Source organism: Schistocerca serialis, chromosome 5 (genome assembly GCF_023864345.2).
Source record: "Schistocerca serialis cubense isolate TAMUIC-IGC-003099 chromosome 5, iqSchSeri2.2, whole genome shotgun sequence".
NCBI lineage: Eukaryota > Metazoa > Arthropoda > Insecta > Orthoptera > Acrididae > Schistocerca > Schistocerca serialis.
The window spans coordinates 825,301,197-825,321,457 of NC_064642.1; the positions used below are offsets into that span (position 1 = coordinate 825,301,197).

Consider the following 20,261-nt stretch of genomic DNA (forward strand, 5'->3'; position numbering starts at 1 on the left):
TAATTCGTGTTTGTCGAAACTCCAGCTAGCAAAAGCTATAGAACTGTGATTTGTGCTTTCCAGACCTGACTCTCCTTGGAAAAGTTTTGCTGCTATACCATAGTTGGATGCATCTGTTGAAATTTTAAATGGCTCACCCTGCTGTTTTTACATTTTCAAATGCATCATTGGCCTCTTGGTCCAAAACCCACAGTATTCCCTTCCTTAAAAAAAAGTAGAAGTCTTGGGCCATTCGGCTCTTGACTTCGTGTATATTGTCTATAGTACCCGGCCATTCCAATAAATCTCTTCAACTGTCTTATGTTTCTAGTGGGTGGACACTCCTTAATGACCTATATACGTTCCGGGTCTGGTCTAATTCCTTGCACTCCTACGATTTGCCCTAAAACTTAAGCTCTTGCCTCCCATAGTGCGGTTTAGACAATTTTATTGCAATACCTTTTTCTTTAAAACTTTTTAGAGTTTTACTCAAGGTAGATGAAATTATATCATCTACATATATTGTTAAATCTTTTAACAATTCCCTTCCTAATGCCTCATTCAGTGCACGTATAAACATGGATATTTAGCCCAAATGGTAACACATTAAAATGATATGATTTCCCATCAAATAGAAGCACTGTATATTTCTTTGATTCAGGATGTAACCAAATTTGCCAATTTCCAGCAGTCAGGTGCATCATGCTAAAATACTTTGTTTTCTGAATTGGTCTGTCTCATTCCATCTCTATATGCTTATTCAAAGTACATGCGCCTAGCACTAATCACACACCTCCTGTAGCCTTTCTTACTACTGCTACCAAGGGATTATTCATGATGCTAGAGCTACGTTCTATTATGTTACTGTCAATCATCTCGTCAATTTCTTCCATAACCGCTTCTTTTAGACTTAGTGGTATGAGATATGGCTTACAGAAAAATGGAGTACTATCTTTGATTTTAAATTTACATATGTAATCACTAATACTACCGGGGCGATCGGAGAATACTTCTTCATATTCCATTAGAATTTTATATAAATCTAGTTTTTGTTCACTGGTTAATATTGGTGATTGATTTACTTTGCCCTGTATGTCAACTCAATGTGTCACGTGACTTGCCTTTTCAATCTCTGGTGACAATTGTGCTGTCGCTGTTAATCGTAAACATTGACTCTCGGTTGTTTGTTTACCAATATAGCTGTCCGTTGCAAATGGTACACAATATTTGTAGCCACCTTTACCATAATAAAGAAGATTCTCCTCAAAATTCAATATGATGTTAAATTCTGACAGCCAATCTTGGCCATACAACACATCCCTATTGATATTTTCTACTGCTAACAGTGTCTGATGAAATGGGATATTCCCAATGTTTCAGTTCACCTGGGTCTTGTGTTTTAAGACTTTGCTTTTCGTTCCAGTAATACTGACTACATAGACCCCCGTTACTGGCAATAGCGGTAAGTGATGTTTAGTTCGTAATGTGCTAAAGAAAGTGCTAGAAATAAGTGACACTTCACTCCCGGAATCTATAAATATGTTAACTTCAAAAGCCTATTATTATTGGTTGTGGATTAATGGTGGTTAAGCTCGGTTCTTCCAGTAACAACTATTCTTTGGTTGGTATTTTATGCGTGAAATTAACATACTTATTATGGACTAGCCCCCCTAATGTATTTCTACGACCTGGGTCCTGGCCCTGGATCGAGATCGCACTACATTTTCCTCATTATTGATAATCACTGGTTGGTTACTGAATTGGGTTATTACATTACCGCTTTGTATTTTATTACTGAGTGGTACAAATTCTTGCAATGCCACTGGGCCTATATTCAAAGTTGGATGTTTCTTTTGGTAATTTTCGCTACTCTTGTTCTGGTTACACTGGTGTACTCTAGCTGAGTTGGTCTCATGTCTCTTAAAATTACTATTACAACTACCTCTTCTGCAATTCAGTTTTTCACTTTGATGTACGTTTTCGTTGCGGTCTTTGTTTAAGGCATCAAGTGCATCTACAAAAGACAACAGTTCTCCTACTGTTTTCCACCCACTACACAGTATATCTTTGCTGGCATAAATGGGTAGACGTCTTATTAAAATTCGCACCAACCCTTTTTCCACCATGGGCTTATCTAAGTACTTCGCACGTGTTAAATGCCAGTCGAAATACTTTCTCATCGTACCCCACATACTGTTATAATACTTAGGGTCCCACAAATGAGATATTAATTTTTTCTGGGCACTAGTTGACCAATACTTCTCCTTAAAGTACTGCTGGAAGTCTGCCCAAGACAAAAAGTTCTAGATGTTCCCTGTGCCCCACTACAAAGCTTCTCCTAAAAGGTACCCTACTCCAAATTCGATATTTTTTTTAATCTTTCCAGTTTTTCGGCAAGGCTTTGTTAAACCAATTCAGAAAATGAGTAGGATGTACTTACCCATCCAGCTTAAACTTAGGGAACTGTCTAGATAACCCTGAATTTGCTCCCCATTGTAACTCTGTCATGACTTCACTAGTTGATACTACATTGGGGGGAAGTCACTCTATTATCTACTTTGCCCTGCATAAGTTTGAACTCCTTCCACAGTTCATCTACATCCTGCTTGGTATTACTAAATTCAGAAGATAAGATTGGAGATACATTGTTGGAGGTTACTCTCGCATCAGCTTTTCTGTCTATCATCTCTTCTACCTGTTCCTCATGATTACTGATACTTATTATATCTGAAGTGGCTAGTTTCACTTTAAAATTTCTTTCCACGTTATCAACTAGCGTGTTAACGCCTGCAATTTGCAATTGGACTGCAGGAATTACTTTATCCTGCTTTTCAATACTTTCCTTTAAAGTGTGTAATCTTTGTTTCACAGCATCAAATGTACATTGCATATGCTTTGAAATGATACTAATTTTTCACTAAATTCAGATCCTACATTATTACATTTATGTTCAATATCAAATTCTAGTTGAGCATTTACAGCTGCTGACTCTGCCTGCTGGGCTTTAATTAAATTCATTATTTCAGACCAGTCTGGCATTTCCCTAGTCACTTTAACAGCTGTTGCTGGTTCTGCTAGGCATAGAGTCTTACCCTGCATTGGTGAGCAGGTGTTGAATTGGCGCTGGTGAACAGCATGGGCGCCGGCAACGTTGAAGGCTAGTTTCAGTGGCAGTGTCGGTTAACAGATTTGTAGTCAGCACCGGTGAGCAGCAGTTGGCGCCAGCGCCGGTGAGCAGCAGTTGGCGCCGTTGGCATTGGTTGCTGGTTACTGTGTCCACGCCCCCGCGATTTGTATGAGGGCTGCTTACTCTCCACACTGGAACCTCATCACATAGATCCCGTCATAACTCTTCTTAGTTTAAACTGTTGAGATTTTCCTTACTTCTTCTTTTGTCTGGTATTCATCAACTTTCATCCTTTTTGCCATTTATGCAGAATCCAACTCTGCAAAACAATTTCTCTGTCCTGTTACTATTCGTTGCTATGGCAACTCACAATATCTTCTTACCTTGATTTCGTTTTAAAAGTCCTCTTTCTTCGAGTTCTGATCACATCGGTGACCACGTTCTGACAGTTTGGTGACAAGAAAAGTGGTGCAAAACTGCATTGCATACTCTCCTTTTCTCTTATTACAATTGACTTACTTGAAACGTTCAGCCGATCCTCTTCTCTGGATACACGGCTGCGTCAATCTCCACAACTTCTTCTCCAAAGAAATAATGCTGGTTAGAGGGATTAAAAGAAAAACTCCCCTCTCCCATCTCCACAAGTCTCACATAAGTATACAAATTCTTGCAAGTCAATTGCGTCTTTAACCGTCAGATACAATTAAGTATATTTACAATGTGGTGAGTTTAATAACCACCAGAAATTCAAAGACGGTTCTCGCTTCTAGAAAATCTAACACCCGAATTAAGAGTCTCTGGTCAAATCATATTTCATTTTTTCATAACAATTACAATCATTACACCATCAAAGAATAACGCATGCTTGCTCCTTTTACGTCACATACAGCTTCTATGGCGTGAGCGGCAAACACTTGGCTGCGCAGATTGACGTGTATTCTCCTGATACACGTCCATCCCGCACACACAAAAACCGGTGGTGTGGTAGACACATCTCCACTCTCCCACACTCATACTTAAAATATTGAGTGTTCGAGACGGTGGAAGACCGAGTGTCTCTAGAATTTACGCTGAAATTCTCAAGGCATTACAATGTTCCTCCCACTCTCTCACCCTATATGCCCTTGGGTATGGTTATGCTGTCTTCCTCAGGATGGCAAGTATACTTTTCGTGCCTTGAAAAAAGACAACATGTGGTTTAATGTTTGTTTTTCCGTGGAACATATTATGAAAAAGTTGTTTTATCTACACAGAATTTGCAGAGTTTTGTGTGCTTAAGTTTTTATGCTTGTAAGTGGTCATAAGTGGTGGAGATTTTTGGTCTCCTATTGTTTTAATACCAATATTGCTGTTCATTTTTAGGGATTTTTTTTCATGCTACATTGCATACAACTTTGTGATACGCACCGTAAGTGGTGCTGTTTTGTTTTACTGCCCAGTGGTTTTGAATAGTTAACTGTTTTTGGTAATGGATTTAAAAAGTAATAATTTTGTTGTTGGCTTGCATGGTTTCACATTTAATGATTTTTATGTGCCAACATGGCATACAATTTTGTAATACACACCTCATATGATGCTGCTCTTTTTGGTAAAGATTTTAAAAAGTTTGGTGAAGATTTTAAAAAGCTATTCAAGCAGGCTGGAGGGTCATTTAGTAATGTTTTTGTGAATGGATCCGTTTGGCACAGTTGGTAAAAAGCTGTTAATGTTGTGTTCTAAGTTGATTTGCTTGCAACTTTTCTGGTAATATCTTTTATAAAGTAAACTCTCTATCCATTCTCCAAATGTACTGCTAAATGTTGCACGGTTGGTTTGTGTTCGTGTATGGGAAAACTGAAAAAATGCCATGCTGCTTTGTTATGTATCTTCCCATTTCGTGCATGACATCCTTGTTGTTTGTTTTGTTGTTTACAGTCTTTGGCTATTTTAAATTCTGCCATGTTACTGCCATTGTTCACATACTTGCAGACATATTTTGTGGATTTCTTTGAATTGCAGTATTCTACGTTTATGTGTGCTTGGAACATTTTGGAAAATAATGTGTTGTGTGATACTACCCATTGAGTACCTATTTTCAGTTCGTTGCTGCCTGATATTCATATTTTTACAGTGTAGCCGCCATTTTTGGGTGATCATCTTCTGTATTTGGGATAACTATCAACTCTGGTTTGTGCGTTGTCCAAGTATGGCTCTGTTTTCTGTTTTTTTTTTTTTTTTCCCCCCCCTCCATCACTCATACATGACGAATTGGGCTTTAAATGCCAGCGTGGTCTGTGAATAATGTTTTTCACTACTATGTAGCACAGTTGCGGGTCGTCTTGTGGATTGGGAAATTCAGATTGGATAATTTTGTCGATATCTATGGGATGAATTCTGTCATGTAGACATGTGAGATTGTGTGAGTGAGGCTGTCCTCATTTTTGCCACTCAATTGTGGTCATCCAGGATCTGACGGTTTCCAAGATGTGGTATTTTATGATGACTTCAATAAATCTCATTTCTTTTTTGTTGGAAAACTTGTGCTATTATGTCGTGGTGATACATAGGGGCTATTCAAATCTTAGTTGTTCTTTGCTTTCTGGCCACGATGAGTTGCTTGTGAATGTTATGAAGAGGTCAGGTCATCAATATTTTCTTATGTAGGTCATGGCATCTTGAGTGTATTTGTGCTTGTGTCTCGGACTTCTTATGTGTGAATAGGGTAAGATTACCACTGTTCCAATGCCGTCAATGTTTCCGTCATTTATGATTGCGTCTTGAAGATGGATGTGTTCTTCTGTGTGTAGTTTTTTTCTGATTCAGTCTTATGTAAAGCATCTGTTCTGCTTTTATTTTTGCAGACATATCTACCAGGAATTGTTGGTATAAATGGTGAGTGTTGAGAATGTGATCATATATTTCATCGTCTCTGATCATTAAGCGGTAAGCATACAACTTGTTGGAAGTGACTTTTTTGTTTGTTTTTTTGTTGTATTTCAGGTTGGATTTGTTTCACATAGTATGAAATCCCTCCTCACCATACAGAAATATTGGAGGCCATCCTATCAAAGTTGTCTCTGCAATGCGCTGTAGTACTTCTTTCTTCATTGTACAATTACATGACGGCTTGTGTTTTCATCATCCACAGTTGTGATGGTGACTTTGTCTACCTGAGGTGCATTAAATCAACATTCATATTCTCCAGGTGGTCTTTTATTGGCTTCAATTATAACTTTATAGTCATCAGAAATCATTCAGTCTAGTGCTGTTGTGAATATTGAATCAGCCGTTTGTATTTGTGTAATATCCTCTGTACATCTTGGAATACTTCTCCTTTCAACCCAATGATATTTGTGCATTGTTGATCAATTTCTTTTCCCTCATTTTTGACGTAATATACTTGCAGAAATTTATGGTCTTCATTGGGTAGTGGTAATAATGGTCCTGCATTTTGATAGACTTGTCCTTGGATGGAAAAAAAAAAAAAAACACAATTGATTTCATCTCTGTTAGTATTGTTCAAAGTGACACCAAAAGAAGTAATTTGGAAGCAGTTGTTGTAAGCTTTTATATTTTGAAGGAAGTGTTTTGATTCTGGAGTTTCCCCAATCATTTAATATAAAAATTTCTGTGGAGGTGCTTCTAGTTGTGGTAATCCAAGCAGCAGAATCCTGGTTTTCTCTACTGAACATTTTTGCATTGCAGAATTGGCAGACATTATCCTTTTTTCCAATTACGACGTGTTTATGTTCATTATATTCTTTCATCACTTACTGGAATGCTTCATTTGTTAGGTTGTACTGTTTACTTTCCTCATCTTGTTGAGTGATATATTCATGGCTAGCTTGAGTTTGCCATCTTTTATTATAAAATTGTGTTACAATTCTTGATTCTTCAATCTGTTAATTTCGTTGATCTTTGGTTGCCGTTCGTTGGGAACTTACACATGCTTTGTGTTCTTCTTTTTGTTTTCTCCATTTGCTTCAGAACTGGCAATATCTTGTCCTCTTTTACATTTGGGCATCGTTCAAAACATAAATGAAATCAACTTTTTAGTAACAGGTACACTGAGTACACTTTGCACAGTTTTCATGCCTTGTTTTCAATTTACATTCAGTCACTGTATCACTTTGACTACTCACACTTCACAATTTTTTTTATTCAGTCACTGCACTATTTTTTTTTTGTTCATCCTTTTGTCTCTGATATGAAACTGATGTTTGAACCTATGACTGGTTTTGCTGTATATACCCCTACCAATGGGTAGCCCCACCAGTGGTGAATTCCAGAACATACCAAAAAGACTTTGAATGGTCCACTATGTTCCAGAACATTCCACAATATTCGAGAGTGTTCTGGAATCTTCCACAATGATTTGGGATGTTCCTTTACATTCTCGAATCTTCTTGAATCTTCCAGATTATTCCCAAACATTCAAAAACATCCCAGATCATTGTTGAATGATGTGGAATGCTCTCTAATACTCACAGATGTTATGGAATGTTCTTGAATACGCTTGAATGTTCTGGAAATTTCTAGAGGGTGAAACTTCCCAGCCCTTCCCTTATATCTTCAAAAGCATGCCCTTCAGGTGAAAATGAGAAACTCCTTCATGGATGGGGGCAGAGGGCTATCACACCATATAACTCCCTTGATCGTTCTGAGATTCGTTTCTGAGTTTTAGTGGCACACACATTGTACACTTACTTTTATGGTATACATTGATTAACAGTATGATAATACACTGAAGTACTGAAGAAACTGGTATAGGCATGCATATTCAAATACAGAGATATGTAAATAGTAACAATATCATTTTTTGAGATATGCAAACAGGCAGAATATGGTGCTGCAGTTGACAACAACTATATAATACAACAAGGGTCTGGCACACTTGTTAAATTTGTTACTGCTGCTACAATGGCAGGTTATCAAGATTTAAGTGACTTTGAACAAGGTGTTATAGTCAGTGCAGGAGAGATGGGACACAGCATCTCCGAGATGGCAATAAAGTGGGGATTTTCCCGTTTGACTATTTCATGAGTGTAATGTGAATATCAGGAATTTGGTAACATAAAATCTCCGATATCGCTTTCGCTGTGGCTGGAAAAAGATCCTGCAAGAACAGGACCAGTGATGACTGAAGAGAGTCATTCAGTGTGACAGAAGTGCAACTCTTCCACAAACTGCTGCTGATTTCAGTGCTAGGCCATCAACAAGTGTCAGTGTGTGAACCATTCAACGAAACATCATTGATATGGGCTTTCAGAGCCAAAGGCTGACTCGTGTACTCTTGATGACTGCACGACACAAGGCTTTACACTTTGCCTGGGCCCATCAACACCGTAATTGGACTTGATGACTGGAAACATGTTGGCTGGTTGGACGAGTCTCATTTCAAACTATATCAAGTGGATGGACGTGTAGAGGTATGGAAACAACCTCATGAATCGATGGACCCCGTGTGTCAGCAAGGGACTGTTCAAGCTGGTGGAGGCTCTGTAACGGTGTGGGGTTTGTGCAGTTGGAGTGATACGGGACCCAAAATAGGTCTAGATATGACACTTGACAGGTGAGACATACGCAAGCATCGTGCCTGATCACCTGCATCCATTCATGTCCATTCCTTCAGACTTGGGCAATTTCAGCAGGACAATGCGACACCACACACATCCAGAATTGCTACAGAGTGGCACCAGGAATAAGTTTAAACATTCTGCTGGCCACCAAACTCCCCAGAAATGAACATTATTGAGCATATCTGGGATGTCTTGCATCATACTGTTCACAAGACATCTCCACCCCCTCATACTATTACAGATTTATGGACAGCCCTGCAGGATTCATGGTGTCAATTCCCTCCAGCACTACTTCAGACATTAGTCAAGTCCATGTTATGTCGTATTGTGGCCCTTCTGTGTGTTCGTGGGAACATTACGTGATATTAGTCTGTTTTTCCAGTTTCTTTGGCTCTTCAGTCTAGCATATGCCTATGTGGACTAGGAAAATGGCCATGAAAGCACAAGGAATATATATGATGACTTTATTTGTGAAATTGTCAGAGATGTTCAACAACTAAGAGGATAGTATTAATAAGAAAATACACTAAGGAGCCAAAGAAACTGGTACATGTGCTTAATATCGTGTTGGGCCCGCCCGAGCATGCAGGAGTGCCGCAACATGATGTGGCATGGACTCAACTGATTCTGAAGTAGTGCTAGAGTGAATTGACACCATGAATCCTGCAGGGCTATCCATAAATCTGTAAGAGTTTGAGGGGGTGGAGGTCTCTCCTGAACAGCACATTGCAAGGCATCCCAGATATGCTCAATATTGTCAATTTCTCGGGAGTTTGGTGGTCATAAGAAGTGTTTAAACTTAGAAGAGTGTTCCTGGAGCCAGTTTGTAGGAATTATGGATGTGTAGGGTGTCACATTGTCCTGCTGGAATTGCCCAAGTCTGTCAGAATGCACAATGGACATGAATGGATGCAGGTGATCAGACAGGATGTTTACAAACGTGTCACCAGTCAGAGTTGTATCTAGACGTATCAGGGGTTCCATATCACTCCCAATTGCACATGTCCCACACCATTACAGAGCTTCCAAAAGCTTGAAAAATCCGCTGCTGACATGCAGGATCCATGGATTCATGAGGTTGTCTCCATACCCGTACACATCCATCCGCCCAAATACACTTTGAGTAGAGACGTGTGTGTGTGTGTGTGTGTGTGTGTGTGTGTGTGTGTGTGTGTGTGTGTGTGTGTGTGTGTGTGTGAAATCTTGTGGGACTTAACTGCTAAGGTCATCAGTCCCTAAGCTTACACACTACTTAACCTAAATTATCCTAAGGACACACACACACACACACACACACACACACACACACACACACAAACACACACATGCCCGAGGGAGGACTCAAACCTCCGCCGGGACTAGCCGCACAGTCCGTGACTGCAGCGCCTTAGACCGCTCAGCTAATCCCGCACGGCTTTGAGTAGACACATGTTTCAACCATTCAACCATCAACAGTCCAACATCAGTGTTGATTGGACTAGGCGAGGCATAAAGCTTTGTGTCATGCAGTCATCAAGGATATACGAGTAGGCCTTCAGCTCCAAAAGCCCATATCGATGATGTTTTGTTGAATGATTTGCATGCTGACACTTGTTGATGGCCTAGCATTGAAATCTGCTGCAATTTGTGGAAGGGTTGCACTTTTGTCATGTTGAACGATTCTCTTCAGTTGTTGTTGGTCCCGTTCTTGCAGAATCTTTTTCCAGCCATAGCAGTGTTGGAGATCTGATGTTTTACTGGATTCCTGATATTCACGGTACACTCGTGAAATGGTTGTATGGGAAAATCCCCACTTAATCGCTGCCTGGGAGATGCTGTGTCCCATCGCTTGTGCACCGACTGTGACACCACATTCAAACTCAGTTAAATCTTTATAACCTACCATTGTAGCAGCAGTAACCAATGTAACAACTGCGCCAGACACTTGTTGCATTATAAAGGTGTTGCCAACTGTGGCACTGTATTCTGCCTGTTTACATACTTATGTATTTGAATACACATGTTTATACCAGTTTTTTGGCCACTTCAGTGTAAAAGATAGTAGTAATAAGATTAGTAATGAACTCTCACTACCACGAGACAGTAATGGTAAGATTAGTAGTGAGCTATCACAAATGCGGGCAGTACAGGGTGCAAGCAATCGAGGAGATGTTCAAAAACTAAGAGGATAGTATTAATAAGAAAATAAGATGATGATGATGAGAGGTTCCATATGCCGAGGAGTGTAGGGAACGATGTGGGAGACCCGCACTGCCGACTAGGCAAGGTCCTAGCAGAGGTGGTTTACCATTGCCTTCCTAAGGCAAGGTCCTAGCAGAGGTGGTTTACCATTGCCTTCCTATGACCATAATGGGGATTCATGATGATGATGAAGATGACACAACAACACCCAGTCATATCAAGGCAGGGAAAATCCTTGGGCCTGCCGGAATTGACCCCGGGACCCCGTGCACGGAACACAAGAATGCTACCGCAAGACCAAGAGCTGCGGACATAAGAAAATAAAATATAGCAATAATAAAATTAGTAACAAACTCTCACTAGTATGAGATAGTAATGGTAAGATTACCAATGAGCTATCACAAAGGTGGGACAGTACAGGGTGAGTCAAAATTTGGATACACTGCTATAAAACTTGAGCAGTGTAAGGAATCATATGGCATCTGGTATGGGGTGTCCTTAGGTGGAGGCACAACTTGTAGAAGCTGTGGTGACAGTGGAGACCATTTTGAAATTCGCTATCTTGGATGTGAGTTACATGTTTCAGATGAGGAGGAGGTCATGTGGCACATCATTTTGAACTACCTCTTTCACAGGAAAACACGTGTGAAATCTGTTTTATTATTATTCACATATGGGCCCAGTAGGATCACATGAGGTACAATCCATCAATGTCATGTTTGATGGTTGGCCTTTCTTTGTGCCCAAATTTGTTTCATCCTTTCAGAATGAAGTCTCTTTCTTTCATCAGATCATGATGTTCCAGTCCATTTTCTAATTTCCCTCTGACCAACTTTCCAGTCAAATATCTTTTGTCTGAATGTTTTCCTATCTGTAAGGTCTGTCTGAGTTATACCGGCTGCTTTAAGATCCTCCTTAATTGCAGCAATCCATTTCATTGGCTCAGTTTTGGCCTTACTTCAGTTTTTGTAGAATTCTACTATTTGTTTTGTCAACCTAGTGGGTGCCATTCTTTAAGTCTTCATTTTCTCATGTCACCATATATGTCTGTGTGTTCTTCTATTTCCTTATTACTTCTCAGCCTGTAAGTTTCTCCATCAGTAATTTTCGGGCCTAATATTTTCCTAACAATCTTTCTTTCTTTCTTTCGAATTTCGCCAGTATCCCTCTTCCTATTAAATTAAATTAAATTAAATTAAATTAAAGTTTATGCTCCATAAAGACATTCATGTTTGATTACAGTGCTGTAATGTCTAAGTTTAGTGGATTTAGAAAGTGATTTTTTATTATAAATGTTTTGTGTTAATCTGAATGCAGTTGCCATCTTTTGACAGCAGACTACATTTGCAGCTTTTTCCAGACTGTTTTCTTGCAGGATTTCCCCCAAGTATTTAAACTGAGACATCCTTTATATTTTTCCATATTTTGTATTCAAAAACTTTGGTGCTTGTTTGTTGCATGTCATGTATTTTGTTTTTTTGAATGATATTTGTAGTCCTACTTCTTTAAGAATTTCAATTTGTTTTTGGGATGTGGTAACATACCTAGTTAAAATTGCCAGATCATCTGCAAAGGCAAGGCAATCTACTCTAATATAACTTCTGCCTAACTTGATTGATTGGTCTATATTTCGAATTGACTTTTGTTCTCGCCATTCTGTAATTACCTTTTCCAAAACGCAGTTAAACAATAATGGAGAGAGTCCATCTCCCTAACACCAGTCTTTATTTGAAATGGTTCAGAAATCTCTCCTATGAATTTAACTTTAGGTATACTGTCGGTTAACGTTTCCTTAATCAGTGTTAGAGTTTTATTATCTAGCCTTGTTCCTTTAAAATTTGGAAAAGAGACTCATGATCAACTGAGTCATAAGTCTTTTTAAAATCCACAAATGTACATACAATATTGTTACTAGAAATCCTTTGGTGTCTGAGGATTAGTTTTAAAGAAAGAATTTGTTCAGGGAAGGATCTGTTTGGTCTAAAGCCTGCTTGGTATTCACCAATTTTAGGTTCTAGCTGTTCTTGGGCTTGATCAAGTAAACACTGTGAGAGAATTTTGTATGTCACTGGGAGGAGAGAGATTCCTCGGTAATTATTAACATTGGTCCTATCCCCTTTTTTATGCAATAGATGAATTAGGGCAGTTTTCCAGTCCTCTGGTATTTTCTCAGTTTGCCAGACATGTCCTATTAGTTGAGGGATCTCTTTTAAGTTGTTTAGTTATTTCAATTTCGTCAGGTGCTTTAAAGTTAGGGTTGGTGTTATTAATTTGCTGTGGGTGGAATTTATTCGCTGGTTCTGGACGTTCAATAGTTTTTCAAAATAATTAGCAAGTACCTTACATTTTTCCTTGTTCTTAAGAGCCAAGCTGCCGTTTTCATTTTTGAAGCAAAGAATTTGAGGTTGGTAACCAGTTAGTTTTGTTTTGAAATGTGGGGAAATGCTCACTCAGGAGAATTTGTGTCTTGGAACAACTTCCAAGAAAAGTTTAAATGGAAGACTTTGTCTCAATGTATATAGGAAGAACTAACATTAGAACTGCTTGACCCTAAATATTATAATAGTTCATGGGGGAGCTTTAAGAAGTATATCTAGCAAAAGTGTTAGTCAGAAGACTACCCTACTATGTAAAGAGATTTTATGTAGAGGATGGACAACAGTAAAAGAGTTGTTATCCTGTGTAGAAAGTTTAGATACGATGAATAGTGAGAGAGCCAATAATAATCACGATGATATAAATAGTAACTGAATAAATAGTAAATCCCAGAAAAGGAGAGAAGCAAACTTTTGTCAAGTTACAAGGTTTGTCTATGGCAACAATAAACAATGTAGCAGTAGGTGAAGAATAACAACCCTCAGATGTTTGTTCACATGACAACGCATAACACAACTCCAAGCATTTGTACCACCAAAAACTGTGGTAGCTCATAGCATTTGTACCAACCCTACTTATGAAGGAATGGTTATTAGATAAAGAAGAGCAGGATGAGAGTCATGTGAATAATAAACTTATAGTAACAGGAGCTGAAAGCAAGGGGAAACTACAGCCGTAATTTTTCCCAAGGGCTTGCAGCTTTACTGTATGGTTAAATGATGATGGTGTCCTCTTGGGTAAAATATTCCAGAGGTAAAATAGTCCCCCATTCGTACTTCTGGGTGGGGGTACTCAGGAGAACATCGTTATCACGAGAAAGAAAACTGGCATTCTACAGATCGGAGCTTGGAATGTCGGATCCCTTAATCGGGCAGGCAGGTTGGAAAATGTAAATAGGGAAATAGATAGGTTAAAGTTAGATATAGTGGGAATTAGTGAAGTTTGGTAGCAGGAGGAACAAGACTTCTGGTCAGTTGAATACAGGGTTATAAATACAAAATCAAATAAGTGTAATGCAGGGGTAGGTTTAATAATTAATAAAAAATAGGAGTGTGGTAAGCTACTACAAACAGAATAGTGAACGCATTATTGTGGCCAAGATAGGCACAAAGCCCACGCCTACCACACTAGTACAAGTTTATATGTCAACTAGCTCTGCAGATGACAAAGAGATTGATGAAATTTATGATGAGATAAAAGAAATTATTCAGATAGTGAAGGGAGACGAAAATTTAATAGTCATGGGTGACTGGAATTCGAAAGCAGGAAAAGGAAGAGAAGGAAGCGTAGTAGGTGTATATGCAATGGGGGTAAGAAATGAAAGAGGAAGTCGCCTGGTAGAATTTTGCACAGAGCATAACTTAATCATAACTTACACTTGGTTCAAGAATCATGAAAGTAGATTGTGTACGTGGAAGAGGCCTGGAGACATTGGAAGGTTTCAGATAGATGGTAAGACAGAGATTTAGGAACCAGGTTTTAAATTGTAAGACATTTCCAGGGGCAGATATGGACTCTTACCACAATCTATTGGATATGAACTGTAGATTAAAACTGGAGAAACTGCAAAAACATGGGAATTTAAGGAGATGTGACCTGGATAAACTTCAAGAACCAGAGGTAGTAGAGTGTTTCAGGGATAGCATTGGGGAACGATTGACAGGAATGAGGGAAAGAAATATAGTGGAAGAAAAATGGATAGCTTTGAGGGATGAAATAGTGAAAGCAGCAGAGAATCAAGTAGGTAAAAAGAGGAGGGCTAGTAGAAATCCTTGGGGAACAGAAGATATATTGAATTTAATTGATGAAAGGAGAAAATATAAAAATGCAGTAAGTGAAACAGGCAAAAAGGAATACAAACCTCTCAAAAATGAGATCGACAGGAAGTGCAAAATGGCTAAGCTGGGCAGCTTGAGAACAAATGTAAGGATTTAGAGGCATATCTCACTAGGGGAAAGATAGATACTGCCGACAGGATAATTAAAGAGACCTTTGGAGAAAAGAGGACCACTTGTATGAATATTAAGAGCTCAGATAGAAACCCAGTTCTGAGCATGGAAGGGAAAGCAGAAGGGTAAGAAGGAGTACATAGAGGGTCTATACAAGGGCTTTTCACTTGAGGACAATATTATGGAAATGGAAGAGGATGTAGATGAAGTTGAAATGGGAGATATAATACTGCGTGAAGTGTTTGACAAAGCACTGAAAGACCTAAGTCGAAACAAGGCCCCGGGAGTAGACAACATTCCATTAGAACTACTGACAGCCTTGATAGAGCAAGTCCTGACAAAACTCTACCATCTGCTAAGAAAGATGTATGAGGCAGACGAAATACCCTCAGACTTCAAGAAGAATATAATAATTCCAGTCCCAAAGGAAGCAGGTGCTGACAGATGTGAAAATTACTGAACTGTCAGTTTAGTAAGTCATGGTTGCAAAATACTAAAACAAATTCTTTACAGACGAATGGAAAAACTGGTAGAAGCTGACCTTGGGGAAGATCAGTTCGGATTCTGTAGTAATGTTGGAACACATGAGGCAATGCCAACCCTACGACTTATCTTAGAAGATAGATTAAGGAAAGGCAAACCTACATTTCTAGCATTTGTAGATTTAGAGAAAGATTTGACAATGCTGACTGGAACACGCTCTTTCAAATCCTGAAGGTGGCAGGGGTTAAATACAGGGAGTGAAAGGGTACTTACAATTTGTACAGAAACCATATGGTAGTTATAAGAGTCAAGGGGCATGAAACGGGAAGCAGTGGTTGGGAAGGGAGTGAGACAGGGTTGTAGCCTGTCCCCAATGTTATTCAATCTGTATATTGAGCAAGCAGTAAAGGAAACAAAAGAAAAATTCGGAGTAAGAATTAAAATCCATGGAGAAGAAGTAAAAACTTTGAGGTTCACTGATGATATTGTAATTCTGTCAGAGACAGCAATGGACATGGAAGAGCTCTTGAACAGAATGGACAGTGTCTTGAGAGGAGGATATGAGGTGAACATCAACAAAAACAAAACAAGAACAATGGAATGTAGCTGAATTAAATCAGATGATGCTGAGGGAATTAAATTAGGAAATGAGACACTCAAAGTAGTAGATGAGTTTTGCTATTTGGGGAGCAAAATAACTGATGATGGTCGAAGTAGAGAGGATATAAAATGTAGACTGGCAATGGCAAGTAAAGAGTTTCTGAAGAAGAGAAATTTGTTAACATCGAATATAGATTTGAGTGTCAGGTACTCATTTCTGAAAGTATTTGTATGGAGTGTAGCCATGTATGGCAGTGTAACATGGATGATGAATGTAATTTACCATAATCTTATCATTAAGCATTCATTTCATGTACTCACTTTTTTTGCTTCCTCAAACTGAGAGCAAATAAAAGCAACTCTTGGTTGTTGCCAGAACTGCTACTCATGTTTGACATGCAGCAGCTCATTTACTCGCAATGAGCAGCATTCGATATATCGGTTGCTGCATCATGCCCACACTCTGTTTGACCCCAGCTGACTATGGCAGGCAACAGGATGGCCTGACTGCATGGTCAACCCGCTGTCTGTCTGATTGAGCCTTAAGTGTGGGAAGAGACTGATGCATAAAAATGATGGAAAGTGACTGAGTTCCGGGATTGATTGCAGATATTCTCAGTGATACAGGGTGGCGCAGGGAAACGGGAAATTTCGAAATAACGACATTTCCATGAATAAATTCATAAAACTAATAATTTATTAATGAAAGTGAATGTATTCAGTATACCATTATTCAGTATGTCTTTACAATCAAAATGTCCAAAAGTGTCTCTTTACTTTTTAAAGATGACATCGGAAAGATGTGCTCCCATTCGGCGTTCACACTCTAACAGCCTGTTATGAAAACTCTGGAGTGCGTGGTGTAGCAAATCCTGGAGAATGGCAGTCATTTCGTTTTCAATGTTCTCCTTCAGTTCATGGATTGTTGCAGGACGTGAACGGTACACCTTGCCTTTAAGATATCCCCACAGGAAGAAGTCGCACACACTAAGATCAGGGGATCTCGCAGGCCATGCAATGTCACTGTTACGTGAAATAATGCGTCTTCCAAACAATTGACGAACTGCTGCCATCAATTGTCAAGCAGTGTGTGACGTGGCTCCGTCCTGCTGAAACCACATGTTTTCGACGTTAAGATTAAGCTCGTACAGTCTCGGTGTAAAGAATGTTTGAAGCATTTCAACATATCGAGCGGATGTTAATGTCACTGCACTACCATCCTCACGTTCAAAAAAATAAGGGCCGATAACACCATGACATGATATAGCACACCATATTGTGACCTTGGCGCTATGTAGTGGTCGCTGGCGAAACTCACAAGGATTGTCCTGTGCCCAATAACGAAAATTCTGTTTGTTCACGAATCCGTTCAGATGGAAATGGGCTTCGTCTGATATCCATAAGTTACCAAGGAAATTCGCGTCCTCGTTGATTTTAGCCAATATCTGGCTACTAAACTCCATACGTGACGCTGGGTCTCGTTCATGTAAGTGTTGCAGAATCTGCAACTTATACGGATGGAAGTGTAATTCGTGTAGTATTCTTTGTAAGCTTCATCGCTTAATCCCTAGCGAAGATGCATGCTGTCGAACGGAGCGGCGAGGACTTCTCTCGATTGCAGCTCTAGCAGCTGCAAAGTTCTCTGGGGTACGTACCGTTGGAATGCCACCTGGAGGTTTCTTTTTCAAGGCAGATCCTGTTTCTTCAAAATTACGCACCCACGTTGTAATCGCATGCGCAGATGGGACACGTCCAAGCTGGTAATGCTGTCGAAATGTTCTCTGCGCGGCAGTCGCACTATCACCATTTTTGTAAAACGCTCTCATAGGTACTGTATGTTCCGCACCAGTCCAATTCTCCATGATTACTAAATGGCAATGTGTTCACATCAATTGTGCAAAATTTCGAACATCTGCCGGCGCTACAGTGGTGCCAACTGTAACGTTCAAAATTTCCCGTTCCCCTGCGCCACCCTGTATTTCCAAGTTTACTCCAGTAAAACAAACAGATCTCCTTAGAGCCTTTCAAAAGGGATGAAATACACATGATATCATTTTTATATTCCTTTATGAGAAATTGGCACAAATACACAAATAAGTAACTGGAGAACATATTGTAATCAGCTAGTAAATAGATAAAACGTTTGTTTTGTTGGGTTTCTCACAGAGAACAACTCTGCAAATATCCCCTTCAAGGTTATAAAACAGGCATTTAATAAAATACTAATTAGAACATTTTGCAAGAAATATTCTTTGTTTTAGGTGGTAAAATGGAAATTGTATCAGTGGTGAGATGACTATAATGTTGTACATGACATTGCCATTTTTATTTGAGATTATTTTTTTTACTTTTCATATTAAACATTTGGTTGATATTTTCGTGATTCCAGTTATCACATGTTGTAAGAAGGATATAACAATAGTCCCACCTCTGCTGCACAATATTGTCTTTAATGTGCTTACTTCAGAACCAATTTGAGCTACTATTCATTTTCAAGCAGTACCTAAATAAAAACCAATGTTACGTAATTTACAGGGATGTTTTGTAAGTATCAAAATTACCTATAATCGAAAAGTAACTATTGTGAGATTCCATCACATAACCGAATAAGGTGGTGCAGTGGTTGGCACACTGGACTAACCTTCGGGAGGATTATGGTTCTGATACCCTTCTGGCTCTTCAGGTTTAAGTTTTCAGTGATTACCCTAAATTACTCCAGGAAAATGCCAGGATGGTTCCTTTGCAAAGGCCACCCTCGATTTCCTTCCCCATCCTAGTGTAATCTGAGGTTGTGCTCTGTCTCTAATGACTTCGTTTTCTTTCTGCCAACAAGGCTTTTGACAATTTGTCGAACGAACACACACACACACACACACACACACACACACAAATGCACATCATACAAACATGACATGCTATTTTCAGTGACACACACACACACACACACACACACACACACACACACACACACACACACACACACAACTCATACAAACATGACATGCTATTTTCAGTGAAGTATAATTTTGCCACTTACATATTATCAGTGTACACTTTGTAACATTGGCTTTTATGCCAGTGCTACTTGCAACCCACACGCACCAATGTGTGACCAGTCTCTGGCTGCTGTTGTCATGTTTGTATGAGCTGCATTTGTGTGTGTGTGAGTGTGTATGTGTGTGTGTATATGTGTGTTCGTTCGACAAATTGTCGAAGGCCTTGTTGGCAGAAAGCTCTCTTTCTGACAGTCTTTTTGTTGTGCCTATCTGGGACTCAGCATCTCTGCTATATTCATAATATTGTTACATCCTTTCCTGTATTTTCCATTGTTTGATGATTCTTCCTCTAAGTATTCTTTTTTCCTTGTATTTCAGATTCACTATGATGGCAGAAACAGATGGCCAGAATAGACAAAATGAAGGAAATATAGTGGAAGCTCCTGTTGCAGATAAGCCAGATGAAAGTGGCGTATTCTGTTGTTATATATGTGGTCTGGAAGAGCACTATGACTATTTTGGACAGAAACCACCATTTTTGAAAAAGATGTTGTTTACTGAAGACAGTTACATTATGAGGAACCCATTTACACCACCTAGACAAAATGATTTTCTGTTATTAGGTTCAAAGTGTTCCAGTTGTCACCAGCCTGTATGCCAATTTCAGAAATGCAGTATTTTTTATTGTAGGAGATACTGTACTACATGTGCTAAAGAACACATTGACAGTTTTCCTGGAGCTATTCAGAACAAGATAAAAAATGCATGATTTAGCAGTAAATAGTGTCATCAAATGTGCAAAATAAAAGTAACTGGAAGTTTTCGTGATTCTGTACTTCATCAGTGTGAAAGATAAAATTTCAGGATGTGATCTTGCCAAAAGATTTCTGACTGTGCTATTGTAAATATTTTATGATATCAATAAAAGAAATTGGGAGAAAAAGATTATAAAAACTGAGAGTGACAGACTGTGTCCAGAACCCCCACCCTTTACTCGCATCCCTCCCTCCCT

At 39.1% G+C, this 20,261-nt stretch overlaps 1 protein-coding gene across 5 annotated transcripts in view; it reads left to right on the forward strand.

Moving 5' to 3' along the window:
* Positions 1-19,756, forward strand: part of LOC126481440 (putative transferase CAF17 homolog, mitochondrial) — a 57,941-nt gene extending 38,185 nt beyond the window's left edge. For 2 of the 5 annotated variants that reach the window (XR_007587558.1, XR_007587559.1), the window contains one exon: positions 1,403-1,421. The gene's annotated coding sequence lies outside the window, so the exon portion shown is untranslated. Of the gene's footprint in view, positions 1-1,402; positions 1,442-19,627 lie in introns of those variants that run through there. The other 3 variants (XR_007587557.1, XR_007587560.1, XM_050105197.1) reach the window with 3 other exon arrangements.
* The last annotated feature ends 505 nt before the right edge of the window (positions 19,757-20,261 follow it).